At 41.2% G+C, this 17,323-nt stretch overlaps 1 protein-coding gene across 1 annotated transcript in view; it reads right to left on the bottom strand.

Annotated features, from left to right (window-relative positions):
• Nucleotides 1-17,323, bottom strand: part of LOC143018425 (uncharacterized) — a 265,497-nt gene that overhangs the window by 247,489 nt on the left and 685 nt on the right. The window lies entirely within an intron of this gene.

Here is a 17,323-nt window from a genome sequence, read left to right as displayed (position 1 = left end):
GTATATACATACACACATATATATATATATATATATATATATATATATATATAATGTATATACTGTATATATATATATATACATATACATATACATATATATGTATATATAAATGCATATACATATATATATATGTATATATATACATATATATACATATATATGCATATATATATATGTATATATGTATATGTATGTATTTATATGTACATATATATATATATATATATATATATATATATATATATATATATATATATTGAGACATTCTAACAGGTTAGCGTAAGTAGGAGTAGGAAACTCAGGCATCTTAGACTGAGTTTATTCCTGACAAATTTCGCAGGTATGCTTTCTCAAGGGAAACACACACACATACACGCACACACACACACACACATACACACATATATATATATATATATATATATATATATATATATTATTATATGTGTGTGTATATATATATATATGTATATGTATATATACATATATATGTATATATACATATATATATATATATACTGTATATATATATATATATATATATATATATATATATATATATATATATATATATACATATATATATATAGTCTGTGATAGAGGAAAACTCTGTTCATAGAGAAATAATGACACTTTTATACTACGACTGTCTCTCCGTTATGCTGTCCCCCAACCCATTGTTACTGTCCTGTACCATTTCTCTGAATATTAATTTCCTTTTTTCGCCTACCCTGTGGTGGCGGAAGAGAATACTACCACCAAGTCTTTCCATTTGAGTCGTAAGAGGCGACAAAAAAGGGACGGGGAATGGGATTAGGAGTCCTGCTACCTGTAACCCCAAAAGGGGACATTCCTAAAAAAAAAGTAAAGGCATAAGAAGGTCTAGGAGCTTTCCAAAGATGAAGTGAAAGCAGCTGTTAAGATGATGAGAGCAGGTAAGACACCTGGGTTGGATGGATGCCATGCAGAATGTCTGAAGAAAGGAGGTACAGTTATGGTGGACTGGCTGGTGAGGTTATTTAATGTTTGTTTAAGAGAGGGTAGAGTGCCGGAGGACTGGAGGAGTGCCTGTATAGTTCCGCTTTACAAAGGAAAGGGGGACAAGTGTGAGTGTAGTAGTTTCAGAGGGATCAGCTTGTTTAGTGTAGTTGGGAAGGCTTATGGGAGGGTCTTGACTGAGAGGATTAGAAGAGGAACAGAGAGAGTAATTGGTGAGGAACAGTGTGGTTTTAGGACAGGTAGGGGTTATGTAGATCGTATTTTTGTGGTAAGACAGATATGTGAGAAAGCTATAGCAAAAGGTAAGGATTTTTTTTTTTTGGGGGGGAGGGCTTTTATGGATCTGGAAAGGCTTACGACAGGGTAGACAAAAAGGCACTGTGGGAGGTATTGCAGATATATGGGATAAGAGGAAAGCTGCTTAGAGCAGTCAAGAGTTTCTACGATAGTAGCAGAGCTTGTGTTAGGATTAGGAATAGAGAGAGTGAATGGTTTGAGGTAAAGGTGGGGCTTCGTCAGGGATGTGTTATGTCACCCTGGCTGTTCAATCTATACATGAATGGGGTGGTGCGAGAGGTGAATGGAAAGATAATGGGTCAGGGGTTGAAGATGGTTAAAGAGAAAAGAGAAAAGTGGGAGGTGAGCCAGTTGTTATTCGCTGACGACACTGCGCTTGTAGCAGGATCAGAGGAGGGATTGATGAAGTTAGTAACAGAGTTTGAGAAGGTGTATGAAAGAAGGAAGCTGAAGATAAATGTGGGCAAAAGTAAGGTGATGAGATGTACATGAGGAGAAAGTGACAGCAGGCTGGAAGTGAGCATTAAGGGTGAGAAACTGGAGGAAGTGGATAGTTTCAGATACTTGGATGCGAATGTGACAGGAAAGGGAGGAGTGGGGGTGGAGGTAGAATGTAGATTGAGAGAAGCGAGTAAATGCCTTGGTGGATTAAAAAATGTAATGAGAAATAAACATCTGTGAATGGATGCTAAGAGGAGGTTATATGAAAGAGTGATTGTGGCAACAGCACTGTACGGGGCAGAAGCATGGAACATAAGAGAGGAAGAGAGAAGGAGATTGAATGTGTTTGAGATGAAATGTCTGAGAAGTATGATAGGGGTTACTAGGCTAGATAGAGTGAGAAATGAGGAAGTGAGGAGTGGGTGGGGGATGGGGAGAGGATGCAGGGATGACCCGTCATCCTGGAGGTGCCAAGATGGGAGAGAGGGAGGAGGGTGGAGAGGAGTAGAATATGTAGGGAATGGAATGGGTGGGATTGGTTTCTATGCCTTTTTCTTATTGGCTACCCCCCGTGTAGGGGGGAAAAACCGTTAGTATATGTATGTATAATATATATATATATATATATATATATATACAGTACATATATATATATATCATATATATATATATATACATATATATATACATATATATGTGTGTGTGTGTGTGTGTGTGTGTGTGTGTGTGTGTGTGTGTGTGTGTGTGTGTGTGTGTGTGTGTGTGTGTGTGTGTGTGTGTGTGTGTGTGTGTGTGTGCGTGAGTGTGTTTGTACACACACACGCACACACACATATATATTGAATTTATATATATATATATATTTTGATTAAAATCAACTGCGCTAATAGATTTAACTATTTTCAGTTGTATCTTCTTAAGTTTAAGGAAGGACTTCCTATCAACTTCATTCAGCTTATGAACGAAATCTATTAGCGCAGTTGATTTTAATCAAAATTGCCTCCGTGAGAACCTGTGCCCTAGTATATATATATATATATATATATATATATATATATATATATATATATATATATGTGTGTGTGTGTGTGTGTGTGTGTGTGTGTGTGTGTGTGTGTGTGTGTGTGTGTGTGTGTGTGTGTGTGTGTGTGTGTGTGTGTGTGTGTGTGTGTGTGTGTGCGTGTGTATATATATATACTTATATATATATATATATATATACATATATATATACATATATATATATATATATATATATATGTGTGTGTGTGTGTGTGTGTGTGTGTGTGTGTGTGTGTGTGTGTGTGTGTGTGTGTGTGTGTGTGTGTGTGTGTGTGTGTGTGTGTGTTTCTGTGTGTGTGTATGGGGCAGAAACATGGAATATAAGAGAGGAAGTGAGGAGTTGGAATGTGCTTGAGATGAGGTGTCTGAGAAGTATGATGGGGGTTACTAGGATAGATAGGGTGAGAAATGAGGAGGTGAGGAGGAGAACAGGGGTGGAAAGGGGGTTCGGAGATAGGTTTGATGAAAGAGTATTAGGATGGTTTGGACACATGGAAAGAATGAGTGAAGAAGGACTAGTAAAAGAGGTATGGAAGGCAGACGTGGAGGGAGTGAACATGAAGGGACGTCCTAGGATGAGGTGGATGGATGGGGTGAAGGGGGCTTTGGAAAAGAGGGGAATGTCTGTTGAGGAAGGACGGGAGAGGACAGAAGACAGGGGTGAATGGAGAGTGGTTGCATATGGATGATGCTGTGATGCATGAGGTGGAATGGGCGGGGGATTGGGGGGTGAGGTAGTATGTGTGAGAAAATTTTGACGCAGCCCAAAGGGATTTCTCCCCGTCTTCTTTATGCATGGGAGGATGGAGAGGGGGGGTCGCCGATTTAATGAAGTGGCCTTGCTGTGGATGTGCTGTGTCTTGCGACACTGCTTCTGACCCAGGGCATTGGACAGGATGCAGGGATGACCCGTCATCCAGGAGGTGCGAAGATGAGAGGGAATGTATTCAGGGATGGAATGGGTGGAAGTGATTTTATGACTTTTCCTTTTTGGCTACCTCCTTTGTAAGGGGGAAAAAGCCTTGATATATGTATGTATATATATATATATATATATATATATATATATACATATATATTTACATTCATATATATATATATATTTATATACACACATATATACATATATATATATATATATATGTATATGTATATATATATATGTAACTGAAGGTGGAGAAAATGTACGAAGAATAATGGAAGAATTTTACTGCCTTAACGTTTCGACCCTTAGGGTCTTGATCAAGACCCTTAGGGTCGAAACGTTAAGGCAGTAAAATTCTTCCATTATTCCTCGTATACTTCCTCCGCCTTCAGTTACATTTGTCATAGTTTAAATCAATATATATATATATGTATATATTTATATATATATATATATATATATATATATATATATACATATATATATATCAACACACATGAACAGACATCCACACTCCTCTAGGCTAACACCATCACGTGTTCACAGCATGAGAATAGCTAAGAAGCCAGACATAATTTATTCCAACATACCCAAATATATAGGCACAAATTAAATCACAAGAAACAGCTACATAATAGTACCAGTAATATTTTATGAAATATACAAATGTCTAACGTCAATGTTATGTAAATTTTGTGTTAATGATTGTTAAGATTGCCAACGTCCTCAGCAGATAGCTGTGTCAGCATATCATCTAGTATAAAAACCAGAACCGAAGGAGGGGACGGCAATCAATAGGTGAACGTAGATCTACTAGGATCTACGTAGTGCATCTTATCGAAAATACGTCCTGAAGGAAAGTGAAGTGCTTGACTTACCAACAAGACTTACTAAAGACGAGATACACACCACCTATTAATTCACTGGTGGCACCGGAAGCCACCACGTCTCCTTAGTAACGGGAATTAATTTTTCTCGTGTACGGAGATTGACCCACAAGTGACTACATGTACCCTTACCCGTACGTAAGAAATATTTATAGTTGGCACCACACACGGAATATTACCAGTTCACTCAAGTACAGTACATAGTGTTGAAAAGAAAGAAGAAAAGCAACAAAGATCATCATCTGAAACAGTGATCACCCGAATAATCTTCCCAGCAATCTGAAGGAACAACAGAACTCAGTACACTTTAATCCCCCGGTCGTATAAACCGAGGCGAGTGATTCTATTAACCCTTGTGTAGTGTCTAGTGTATACATGACATTGTGGAATTACTACTCTTCACGACACCAAATACTACGAACACCGTTGATGCTAATTGGTACCGTTGGTCCAACCACCTACTCCGCACCCCAACCGCCACCCCTTCCCGGTCGGTGCTGAGTCAACGAAGCCACGAGTAAAACTCAATCCCAGTGGATTTGAGTCGGCCCGGGCCCACCTACCCGTTATTCACCTAGATATCATCAGTGCCTCGCCAAGCCCCCACCCTTCTATTAGGTCTTCCCGAATCCTCACAATTCCGCCAGCTGACGTGACCCGGTATTCACCCTGCTCTCTATTATAATTTAATGTTAATTAATATCTTATATATATATATATATATATATATATATATATATATATATATATATATACACGTGGAGTTAAAAACGACAGCATTGTTGTAGTTATTCAGTTTTTCCTTGTATTCTCGATTTTCCTGATTAGAGATTTGCCATTAACCGGGTGAATTGAAACTAAATCACTATATTCTTCCATTTTTTTCTTATTTGAGTTCAACGTTTCGTCTTGATGAAGACATTTTCAAGAGTAAACTGAAATAACAAAAATTACATAGTTACAGTAATGGTGACAAAAATATAAAAATTACATAAATATAGTAAAGATGACAATTGTGTGCAAGTAAAATATGAGGGATACAATATAAATGCAAATAAATACGGTGTGTATGAGTGTGTGTGTGTGTGTGTGTGTGTGTGTGTGTGTGTGTGTGTGTGTGTGTGTGTGTGTGTGTGTGTGTGTGTGTGTGTGAATTTACTTTATATCACTATATTTCAACACAATTTTAAACCCAAATTGTTACTATATCTAACACAATTTTAAAACAAATTTGTAATAATGTCATGCGATACCCGATCACAATCCGCAGCCAGAAACCTGGTCGCATCCATTGACCAAAGCTTTATGAACACTAATAACGGACCCAGAGACGACATAACTCAGAACCCTACTAATAACCTAAACAGCTCCCAATACCCCTACCACCATCACTTCTTCTCAAGCTTCAAATCAAACTCAAATTAACACAACCGCAGCTCAAATCACTAGCCAGCCCAGTACTTCTCAAATAACCATCCATTCTCCAAGACCCAACTCATCACCTCCGACACCCCCCACACTAGTTCATAATCATTATACTCTGCTACTAATCAAGATATTCCAACTTTCTCAAAAGCCAGTGGCATATCCATCTCCAACCTTATCGCGGCATGCGATGCCCATTTTTCTAACAATAATACAACCCAAGAAAGATACAAAATCACCAACAACTTCCATTTCCTATTCAAGTTCCTAGAGTTCGTGCGTAACCCCCCTACGCCCCTTCCCATACCCTTAACACCCACAAACCTTTAACTCTCTCATTAAACCAACAAGACCATGTAGTTTGGCTAAACAACATCCAATAGTACATTGTAGAAACACTGCCATTCTTCACACCCATACTCCCATCAATCTCTATATCACTAAGTTCATTAGCCTTACTAATCCTGCTCCTCCTCATTGGTAAACTACTCTATGTCTGCACAATCCAACGCGCTAAAAAGTCCACACACATATAATACAAGAATAAGAAACACTCATTGCTTTTGTTACTAGCTATATACTCCATCTTAGGATTATGCCTCACCAATATATGTTCATGTTGACACTGGGTTAACAAATATCATACATATAAATAATAATAATTTTCATTATTATATATATATATATATATATATATATATATATATATATATATATATATATATATATATATATATATACAAAACTGTAATACACATGTAAACCTAGGGAACATGTCTCACCAAGAAATGTTAGAATCAATTTTCCCCCCTTTTGTATCTTGTTACCACTCTAAAAGTGCTGACTCGTGGAAAAGAGTCCCGTTCCATCAGAAGTGACAGTGAATAAAGTGCAACTCACAGAAAGAAGTTTAGCCCCGTCACAATAGAACACAATTGACAATAATAATAATGTCCAAAGGATCTCCCAGAAAAGACAGAAATGAAAATAAATTTAACTAAATGTGAACTATTAAAAAAAGGAGTTGGACACCTCCATTAAGACCTATCATCCCTTGGTAAACAACCGAGCATGCCATGATACGTATTTAAATAAACGCCATAAACTTATGACTATTTAACCCCCCTCTTTAAGGTTCACAACAGGTATCGTGTCATACTCCCAATGTATATAAGATATTTTCTTTTATACAATTTCCCTCACCGCTGATCATACCAGATGACAGATGTCACCTCTTGCGGGGAGGAAGGTATTATGTAACCTTAAACAAATATCACCCATAGAAAACTACATCAGCACACACACGTGAACAAACATGCATCCACACCACTCTAGGCTAACACCATCAGGTAGCCACAGTATGAGAATAGCTAAGAGGCCAGACAACATTTATTCCAACACACACGTTATACTCCATACCCAAATAAATACAGACACAAATTAAATCACAAGAAACATCTACATAATAGAACCAGTAAAATATTATACCTTATACAAATGTATAACATCCCTGTTATGTAAAATTAATGCTATTGATTGTTAAGACTATCAACCCCCTCAGCAGATATCTATATTAGTATATCATCTGTTATAAAAACCAGAGCCGAAGGAGGGGACAGCAGTTAACAGGTGAACGTAGATCCGCTAGGATCTACATAGTGTACCTTATCGAACATACGTCCAGAAGGAAAGTGAAGTGTTTGACTTAACAACAAGACTTACTGAAGACGATATACACACCACCTATGAATTCATATATATATATATATATATATATATATATATATATATATATACATATATATATGTTGGTACATTGTGACAAGTTGATGAAGGTGGAAAAAGAAGTCACGGGTCTAGTTCCGAGTTACTGAGTTTATTCCTGACCGGTTTCGCTCTATGCTATCCTCTGAAGAAGCATAGAGCGAAACCGGTCAGGAATAAACTCAGTAACTCGGAACTAGTCCCGTGACTTCTTTTTCCACCTTCATCATATATATATATATATATATATATATATATATATATATATATATAATATATATATATATATAATATATATATATATACATATACATCTTATAATATATATACACAAATATATACATATATATACATATACTTATGTATACACATAAATATACATATATACATATGTATGTACATATATACATATGAATATACATACATTATATATATATATATATATATATGTATATATATATATAAATATGTATATATATACATATACATATACATATACATATTACACGCGTGTGTCTGTGTGCGTGTCTGTATATTTGTATCCGTTACGACCTAAATAAACCCTGATCCCGTCTCTTACCAGTTGTATCACAACAGATTAAAAGGACTGAAACTTGATACCGGCACGACGATATCCGTGTACAAAGTCGATGACGAACTCTCGGTTCTGTATTGACTCTCTGCCTACAAGTATTGCCAGTGGTTTCACCCTCCTTTTGCAGTACACTTGGTAATATAAGGCGTCCGGCGGTAAAGGGTCGACATCGCCAAATCAACAATTTGGAGTTAGCCCTAGAAAATTATCGAGAAATCCATTTTCTATTACTTCCACATACTGGCCAAGCAATATCTTGTGTCAAGATGACACAAGAAAACTTTTTTTTACTTAGGTGCACAACAGGTGCATGTAACTAAAGCCAGGGCGCAAGGGTCTGGCTTCAAAGATGCCAAGATGTTTGTTGTCAACTCTTACAATAAGGCAGGCTTCAAAATCAAGAATGATCATGGAACTTGTGAGCCCACCTTTGTGAAGTTCCAAAAGGGGAAGCAGAGCGAGTATGATGCTCAAAAGTTTTTCCTACCTGGTGTACCTCTTCATCAACTGTATAAGAAGCCAATCAAGCTGACTAAAGAGAAGTTTAAAGATGTGATGGATCTAAGTCACTATGTTCACCCATCATTTAAGGATTTCTACGATGACCTTCGTCGGGGACAAAAGTCCTTGTTGGAAGATGACGTCGCCACCACCGGGGAGCAAGAGGACAACCCGAATGACGACATCATCGATTATGATTAACCCCCCCCCAATGCTTCTACCGGCGCTTTCTCTGCACAAATGAGGATGTAAGTGTTTGTAGTAATTATCTGACAATAATCTATGAACCATTTGCATTGGGAACCGAGGGAAAAATACTGTAAATGTGTGGTATGTTAAAATTGCCAATCTATAAAAACTCATAAAAAAAATTGTTTTTAGGTTTACAATGAAATGGTTCATAGTGTATTTATGGTGAACAAAGAAGTTTTTAAAAATGTAAAAAAAAAATGGGTTTTCCTATTTTCATAACTGTTTTGCATACTGGGGTATGCAAATTTTGGTGTGTTATGATTTTCTTTTCCAACACAACATTATTGTTTTTTCGTTTTTTCGTATATGGCTAGGCAAGACGAGTAAAATACATACAAACATGGATGTAATAAGTCAAGAGAAATGTCCAGTATCGATAGTTCAACTTTGAACGCGTTTTACTCAAAATCAGGTATTGGCGATGTCGCCCCTTTACCTCCGGACGCCTCATATATGGTATCAATAAGTTTTGGGCTTAGATTCGATCCCGGTCCAGACATAACAGTTGTTACAATTATAACAATCAACACCAAAGATGCCTTTATATATATACATATATATATATATATATATATATATAAATATATATATATATATGTATACATTTATATCTATAACTCTCTAAAAAAAATTCTGGAGCGCTCCCGATCTGAGTCGGCCGGCCCGGGGGTGTCTGCGACTTCCATTGTGTTTCTGGGACACTTGGCCAGGGGGGCGGGGTCCATGGTACTTTGGGGACACCTGTGGGCAGTGGCGCGGTGTAAAGATGCCGGAGTCTTTTGCTGCTAAGAAACGAAGACAGAGACATTTTTGGAAATGGGTGATAAACACTAAGAAGATAATTAAAAATGTAGTGTTGAAAAACTGTAAACAACTTCAGATGTTGAAATCAGAGCATAGTACAATGTTTCCAGAATTTTACGAGGAGGATCGGCGGGGCGCCCCCAGGAGGATCGGCGGGGGCGCTCCCAGGGGGAGCGGCGGGGCGCCCCCAGCAGGAGGAGCGGCGGGGCGCCCCCAGGAGGAGCGGCGTGGCGCCCCCAGGAGGATCGGCGGGTCTCCCCCAGGAGGATCGGCCGGTTGCCCCCAGGAGGATCGGCGGGTCTCCCCAAGGAGGATCGGCCGGGCGCCCCCAGGAGGAACGGCGGGGCGCCCCCAGAAGGATCGGCGGGGCGCCCACCAGCTGGAGCGGCGGGGCGCCGCCAGAAGGATCGGCGGGGCGCCCCCAAGAGGATCGGCGGGGCGCCCCCAGAGGATCGGCGGGGCGCCCCCAGGAGGATCGACGGGGCGCTCCCAGGAGGAACGGCGGGGCGCCCCCAGCACGAGCGGCGGGGCGCCCCCAGGAGGATCGGCGGGGTGCCCCCTGGAGGAACGGCGGGGCGCCCCCAGCACGAGCGGCGGGGCGCCCCCAGGAAGCAGCGAGCAGCGCGAGCAGCGCCGCAGGCCAAGTACCCCTGGCGTAGCCAGGGCCGGCGCAGCCGGGTGCTTGTATATATATATATATTTTTTCGCATCCGACCTAGTTATGGACCAAAAGGTCTCCTGTCGGCATGAATCTACCTTTTGCTTATGTGTTCTGTTGTACTTCTGGGGTTGTTTGTAGTCAGGAGGTACTGAGGTTTTCTTAGATTTCTTTCGAAGTCCAGGAGCAGCAGACTTTATATGGGTTCCCTGGCTCTCAGATAATTCGAGAAACTTGATCAAAGGAAATCTTAGTCTTGTATATTTATTTATTTAGTATATATACAAGCACCCGGCTGCGCCGGCCCTGGCTACGCCAGGGGTACTTGGCCTGCGGCGCTGCTCGCGCTGCTCGCTGCTTCCTGGGGGCGCCCCGCCGCTCGTGCTGGGGGCGCCCCGCCGTTCCTCCAGGGGGCACCCCGCCGATCCTCCTGGGGGCGCCCCGCCGTTCCTCCTGGGAGCGCCCCGTCGATCCTCCTGGGGGCGCCCCGCCGATCCTCTGGGGGCGCCCCGCCGATCCTCTTGGGGGCGCCCCGCCGATCCTTCTGGCGGCGCCCCGCCGCTCCAGCTGGTGGGCGCCCCGCCGATCCTTCTGGGGGCGCCCCGCCGTTCCTCCTGGGGGCGCCCGGCCGATCCTCCTTGGGGAGACCCGCCGATCCTCCTGGGGGCAACCGGCCGATCCTCCTGGGGGAGACCCGCCGATCCTCCTGGGGGCGCCACGCCGCTCCTCCTGGGGGCGCCCCGCCGCTCCTCCTGCTGGGGGCGCCCCGCCGCTCCCCCTGGGAGCGCCCCCGCCGATCCTCCTGGGGGCGCCCCGCCGATCCTCCTCGTAAAATTCTGGAAACATTGTACTATGCTCTGATTTCAACATCTGAAGTTGTTTACAGTTTTTCAACACTACATTTTTAATTATCTTCTTAGTGTTTATCACCCATTTCCAAAAATGTCTCTGTCTTCGTTTCTTAGCAGCAAAAGACTCCGGCATCTTTACACCGCGCCACTGCCCACAGGTGTCCCCAAAGTACCATGGACCCCGCCCCCCTGGCCAAGTGTCCCAGAAACACAATGGAAGTCGCAGACACCCCCGGGCCGGCCGACTCAGATCGGGAGCGCTCCAGAATTTTTTTTTAGAGAGTTATAGATATATATATATATATATATATATATATATATATATATATATATATATATATATATATATGATTAATGTCGATGTACATTAGAGAAATTCTAATACACACACACACACACACACACACACACACACACACACACACACATATATATATATATATATATATATATATATATATATATATATATATATTGCTGCATTACTTATGACCTCAGCAGTGGGTGAGAGACTGAGATAGCCCTTCATTCATAACGACCTAAGATATAAGGGACAAGAAATAGGCGTTCGACAGATGTGGAATGTGTGAAGGGTGGGTACATGCCTTGGCTGGCCACCTCTTGATAAAAAGGAAAGTGCCTTTTGGTATACGTGTTCATGTCTATGTCTGTATATACATATTTATATGTATTTATACATAATCCCACAGTGCCGAACCATAAACCCAGAAAGATCCGTACTTTTTACCCTTAAAGCTCATTTCCACGGGGTAAGATGAGAGACAAGTCAAGTGTTCAAGTTACTTGTTACAAGTTACTCGCCGTGTGTAAACATCTGGTTGACAATGAAAATTGGGCAGGTTACCCAATTTTTTATCAAGCAGTCATTGATTTTCCACGTCCTACTTCTTTAGAACACAGACGTTCATTCCATGGTCTGTCAGGATTTTACAGATGTCACATTCAAAGTTACGCTAGGATAGCAGCACTTAACTTCTCTACTTAAGAAGGAAGCACATTTCATTTGGAAACCTGACCAAGAGAAAGCCTTTAATGATTTAAAGAAAACCTTAACTATGGCATCTGTCCTTGCTTTCCCAAACCACAAATTTCCTTTCACAATCTACACTGATGCATCCTATACAGGACTTGGCGCAGTCCTCATGCAACACCACGGCACAAAATTCAGACCAATTGCCTATGCGAGTCGCACACTCAACAAACACGAGCAAAATTATTCAGTTACAGACATAGAAGCTTTATCAATTATATACGAACTCAAACATATCAAAAGAACCCCCCGTGGCCTCGACATAGACTGTTCCTTCACAAACTCACACTACCCCTGAAATAGAGGACCATCACCAATCCTCTCAACTAAAACTTCCAGTTCCCCTCCCCAGCTATAATCTTCGCAATCGAACGACTTCATATATATTTCTGCCTAGGTGAACGGAAATAATATCTACTTCCACATGCTCATATGATGAAGTCTATTTGTATAGACACGGTAAAGGAAACATGGACTGGAGGTGAAGCTTTATTCCTGACGTTTCGTCTAACGACTTTCTCAACGGCTTCACCTCCAGTCCATGTTTCCTTTACCGTGTCTATACAACTTGTTCACATGGATTTTCATAAGTCTATTTGATTTAATTCGTTAGTATTTCCCGATACCACCCTTATTCCAACATTATGTGTATCTTCATGCCAAGGATCTGCAAAGTCCCTGTGTAATTTCTTATCTTCCATGAGTATCAATCTCACTGGGGACAGTGTGGATAGCTGACCGATCAACTGTTGTCAACCCCTTCAATGTCCAGGGTGCACACGCGCGTACACACGCATTTGGAGCGAGCAGTACGCCAATGCCTTCAAACCAACTCTCGAGAGACCCTCTTGTTCCTCCGGATCTCAAGCCAAGGGACATTCTATTGTCAATAGTGACCCGAGGACTAGACTTTCCAGCAAACGCCCAGAACACCTGCATCGGACAAATGAGACTGCGCTCTTCGACTACAATTGAAGCGGCTCCTGTCCGGGGCGGCGACTGTCATCGTCGCTCAATCCGACGCGACGAACTTTTTATTTCCAATGAGAATATGGTAACCCTTGTATATATGTAAATGTATGTAGAACCTGACAACCCTCCGAGGCCTCTTCGGAGGTTGCATTGTATATATACTGTACACTAGAGAGAACACTGGAACATTAAAGAAAAGAGACCGTTCAGACTTTGCTTCTCCAAACACCAGTACTTTGTTATTCAAATGTAGATCGAACTACAAATCTACATGTGCATGTGTGTATCTCTGTGTATGTCTGTATGTATTTACCTAGTTGTATTATACGGGAAGGGAGCTATGCTCGTGGTGACCCGTGTATATGTGTGTATGCCCGTATGCGTGTATATATATATATATATATATATATGTGTGTGTGTGTGTGTGTGTGTGTGTGTGTGTGTGTGTGTGTGTGTGTGTGTGTGTGTGTGTATTCACCTCGGATCTGCTGCAGCCTCTGTTCGAGACAGCCAGACACCACCCTACGTCAGTGAGCTCAGAGCTCATTATTTGCCGATCTCTGGGTAGGTCTGAGACCACTCACACACCACACACCGGGACAGCAAGGTCACAACTCCTTGACTAACATCCCGTACCTACTCACTGCTAGGTGAACAGGGGCTACACGTGATAGGAGACAAACCCAACTTATCTCCGCCCGGCCGGGGAATCGAACCCCGGTTCTCCGGCTTGTGAGGCCAGTGCCTTACCAATCCGCCACCGAGCCGTGTGTGTGTGTGTGTGTGTGTGTGTGCGTGTGTGTGTGTGTGTGTGTGTGTGTGTGTGTGTGTGTGTGTGTGCGTGCGCGCGCACGTGTGTGTGCGCGCACGTTTGTGTGACTGTGTATGTGTGTGTGTGTGTGTGTGTGTGTGTGTGTGTGTGTGCGTGTGTGTGTATGTGTGTGTGTGTGTGTGTGTGTGTGTGTGTGTGTGTGTGTGTGTGTGTGTGTGTGTGCGTGTGCTCCAGGACAGTTTCCCCCGGAGGACAATTGCCCCCCGTTGTCAATTGCCCCCTGGGACAATTACCCCCTAGGACAATTACCCCTTGATGTCAATTTCCCCCGTTCACAATAGAAAAAATACAAAAACAAAGTTTATTTTATTCAAAACTTTACTTGTAAAGTCAAAGAGTAAAATACATTTAGTTTCAAGGAATAAAATTAAGCTTAATTTTTTTTTAACTTAGATTATACACAATTGTTCTTACGTAATCAAAAATCTCTCTGCTGTTGTAATCGTTCACTAAACTGACTATTCCCTGGGAGCAATCTTTGTACATTTTCCGTGATCCTTCATTTGCAATGCCAGATGTACTCTGATACGAAACTCTTGAAGTGACTGCCCTACCTGGAGTTTTCAAATAAAAATCTAAATGTTGGGATGGCAGCAACCAGTACTGCCAAAAAAATTATGCCATCCCTCGACTGAATTGTTTGTTCATGGAAGATTTTCCTTCAGTCTGTCGTATATGCCTCATGGAGCCATGTCGAACATTGGTTATCGTCGCCCTCTCCTTCTAAGGGGCGTCTTTTAAATGTTACTTCTATAAGCCAATGAAGAGAGGAAGATAGCATTTCTACATTTCTATACGTGCCGAAAATAAAATTTCTTGGTTTGCGCTCACCAACACATTTGTCCAAATCATAAAGAAGAAAATTTTGTTCATCGATATTTTTTTATGATGTTCTTCCAAAACCAGTTCTTGTGCATTTAAAGGCAAAAGTAGTGCAACATTAGCTCTTTGTCTTTGGCGTCTAATATTACGGCGCAAGTGACGAAGAGAGGGCATTTTAGTTGCTACTTCTTCACTTAAACCTATAACTGCAGGAGAGGTTAATTGATGAGAAGTTTCTTGCGAACTTTCAGTATGCACTTTGATTTGCGCAGCAGTAGCAGCAACTTCATACTTTACAGAATCAAGCGCATGCGTACGAGTGTGAAGTCTTCCAAGAACTTCATTTTCAAGTATTTTCACTTTTGCTTTGCATGCTGACTTTCTGCGTTGTTCGCATTCATATGATACAACACTATGTGCTAAATACTTTTGATTGACATTCATATAACATTCAGACACTAATTTTTCGCACCCTTTTAAACTCTTAATGAACTGCATGCTAATGCGTTGTGGAAAAAATAAATGAATAAATAAATAAATAAATAAATATATAAATAAATAGATAAATAAATAAATTAGATAAAATCAAACATTCCTAAATTCACCAGGAGTAAACCACTTCACAATGTAATGAGTCTAAGAGATTGAATCCGTGACGCGATGAAGCATAAGCTTAAATTATGTTCAGTAGGAAATGGTAAGCTCTTCTAAACTCTAAAATCTATAAAAGCTTTGACAGAAGGTTTAATACAGATCCGCTTATCGTCTTAAAGTTTCAAATTTTGCTGATACAAATAGTATATATAATATAACGACACAGAGACTTTACATTATTAAATTACGACAAAAAATTAGTGACGGAAGTCTGATACAGATACACTTATTGTCTTAATTGTTTAGATTTTGCCGATACAAATAGTATACATATAAATCATTACATAAGAACACAGAGAATTTATATTATTAAATCACGAACAATAAAATATAGTGTATATTATTCAAATGTCAACGGTGCAAATTTACATCAAAGGGTAATTGTTCTAGGGGGCAATTGATAACGAGGGGTAATTGTCCTAGAGGGAAATTGTCTCGGGGGCAAATGACAATGGGGGAAATTGTCCTCCGAAGGAAATTGTCCTGATACGGTGTGTGTGTGTGTGTGTGTGTGTGTGTGTGTGTGTGTGTGTGTGTGTGTGTGTGCGCACGTGTGTGTGACTGTGTATGTGTGTGTGTGTGTGTGATTCACCATGGTCTTGGATCACATGTTGGACTCGTGATCGACATCTATTACCCTCACGAAAATGAGCTCTGAACTCGTATGACCGATCTATGGATAGTGCTGTGACCTTACACGCCCACACACATCCAACTCCCCGCCCACGAGTTGGAGTAACAACTCACAGCGCAGCGATACTGAAATTACTTCACCCCTGGGCGGAATTCGAACTCGAACCGCCGTAGTGGCGGTCGCGAACGCTACCACTGCGCCGTCGAGTCGTGTGTGTGTGTGTGTGTGTGTGTGTGTGTGTGTGTGTGTGTGTGTGTGTGTGTGTGTGTGTGTGTGTGTTTACCTAGTATTTTGCGGGAAGGGGAGCTATGCTCGTGGTGTGTGTGTGTGTGTGTGTGTGTGTGTGTGTGTGTGTGTGTGTGTGTGTGTGTGTGTGTGTGTGTGTGTGTGTGTGTGTGTGTGTGTGTGTTTAGCTAGTATTTTACGGGACGGGGAGCTATGCTCGTGGTGTGTGTGTGTGTGTGTGTGTGTATGAGTGTTGTGTGTGTGTGTGTGTGTGTGTGTGTGTGTGTGTGTGTGCGTGTGTGTGTGTGTGTGTGTGTGTGTGTGTGTGTGTGTGTGTGTGTGTGTGTGTGTGTGTGTGTGTGTGTGTGTGTGTGTGTGTGTGTGTGTGTGTGTGTGTGTGTGTGTGTGTGTGTGTGTGTGTGTGTGTGTGTGTGTGTGACATCGGGTAAATGCGAAACAAAACGTAATAAAAAAAAATACGAGATACTACAATAAAATACAAATAAATTCACGCTGACTACAAACATATGAATACAAATTACGCAAAGGCACGTGCAGTAGAGGAAGCATGCAAGTTTCTAAAAACTTGAAGGTGTCCAATCTTGCCATCTCGTAACATTGCAGAAAAAAAAATGTACGCATCTCATTCACTTACAACTAAAAGAGGTT

The sequence above is a fragment of the Oratosquilla oratoria genome, chromosome 34 (genome assembly GCF_046742065.1).
Source record: "Oratosquilla oratoria isolate Oo_2021 chromosome 34, ASM4674206v1, whole genome shotgun sequence".
NCBI classification, from domain to species: Eukaryota; Metazoa; Arthropoda; class Malacostraca; order Stomatopoda; family Squillidae; genus Oratosquilla; species Oratosquilla oratoria.
Note: the sequence above shows the minus strand (reverse complement) of the source record. Positions and strands in the feature narration are given on the sequence as shown.